This window comes from Anolis sagrei, chromosome 11 (genome assembly GCF_037176765.1).
Source record: "Anolis sagrei isolate rAnoSag1 chromosome 11, rAnoSag1.mat, whole genome shotgun sequence".
Lineage (NCBI taxonomy): Eukaryota > Metazoa > Chordata > Lepidosauria > Squamata > Dactyloidae > Anolis > Anolis sagrei.
The window spans coordinates 22,887,944-22,889,914 of NC_090031.1; positions in this window are offsets into that span (position 1 = coordinate 22,887,944).

Here is a 1,971-nt window from a genome sequence, read left to right on the forward strand (position 1 = left end):
TTCTGAACTCCACCAATGATAGAATTGAACCAAATGTGGCACACAAAATCAATAGAAAACACTAGAAGGGTTTGGTGGGCATTAACCTTGAGTTTGGGAGTTGTAGTTCACCTACATCCAGAGAGCACTGTGGACTCAAACAATGATGGATCTGGACCAAACTTGGCATGAATATTCCATATGCCCAAATATGAACATAGATGGAGTTTGGGGAAAATAGATCTTGGCATTTGGGTGTTGTAGTTACTGGGATTTATAGTTCACCTACAATTAAAGAGCATTCTGAACCCCACCAACAACAGAATTGGGGAAAACTTCCCACACAGAACCCCCATGACCAACAGAAAATACTTAAGGCCATTCAGTCCAAGTCCTTTCACCAGGGCAAACCAAACTTGGATTGTATAGTTCACCTACAATCAAAGAGCATTCTGAATCCCACAAAGGACGGAATTGGGCTAAACTTCCCACACAGGTTTTTCGGGCTGTATGGCCATGTTCTAGAGGTATTCTCTCCTGACGTTTCGCCTGCATCTATGGCAGGCATCCTCAGAGGCATTTCACTTCCTGTTGTATCAGCCCTGTTCTTAACTGTGAGTCCTTTGTAAGTTGGATGTTTGTAAGTCGGGGACGTCCGGCAATCATGAAAATAGCATCCTTGAGGGACAGCATTTATGGCCGAACCTATTAGCACCGGGACTGTGGCACAGCTGGCTGGGAGTCAGCTGCATTAAGATCACTACATGAGTTCGAAGCCAGCCTAAGTCGGAGTAAGCTTCCGACCAAAATTGTGTAGCTTGTTGTCAACCTTTGCAGGCCGAAAGACAGTTGCATCTGTCAAGTAGGAAATTTCGGTACCACTTATGTATATACACACACAAATATACACACATACATATATATATATATATACATATACACATGCACACAAATATACATACACACATATATACACACAAATATGCATAAAGCATGCAAATATATGGAATATACATATACACATATAAACACAGAAATATATACACATATATATACAGATATATACACAAACATATCCATACAAATATATAAACCCATAAATATATATACACACAAACACATATATATATACACATAAAAACACGTATATATACACACACAAAACATATATATACAGACTGGGCCACAGGAACGCATGGCAGGGGTTGGCTAGTAGTAGTCGTAGTAGTAATAATAATAATAATAATAATAATAACAACAACAACAACAACAATGGTGGGCCCACTGGGTTTTTTTTGTTTGTTTTTTGTTTTTGTCGTGTCAGGAGTGACTTGAGAAACTGCAAGTTGCTTCTGGTGTGAGAGATTTGGCCGTCTGCAGGGGACATTGCCCGGATGTTTTACCATCTTGTGGGGAGCTGACAGACAGGAGCTCACCCTGCAACTTGAGAAACTGCAAGCCGCTTCTGGTGTGAGAGAATTGGCCGTCTGCAAGGACGTTGCCCAGGGGACACCTGGATGATTTGATTTTTTTTATCATCTTGGGAGGCTTCTTTCATGTCCCCGCATGAGGAGCTGGAGCTGATAGAGGGAGCTCATCCGCCTCTCCCCGGATTCGAACCTGCGACCTGTCGGTCTTCAGTCCTGCCGGCACAGGGGTTTAACCCACTGCGCCACCGGGGGCTCTGGCTCTTATGTGGGGAGGCTAATTTAACTGATTTACGAGGCCATAAAAATCTCCAGGAAGTATGCAAAGAATGAGGAAGTACTTCATCAGTGCCACAAATGGACGGTGATGTGACAGCTCCCCTGGTGGCCAGAAGCTGGAATGTTAAATAGCCTCTGAGAGTCTGTCTCTATATGTAGTGTGTCTATGGCATTGAATGTTTACCATATATATGTACATTGTAATCCGCCATGAGAAGGCGGATTACAATACTGTAAATAAATAAGTAAAATAATGATCTCATCCTTGTTCTTTCTACCAAGGTAA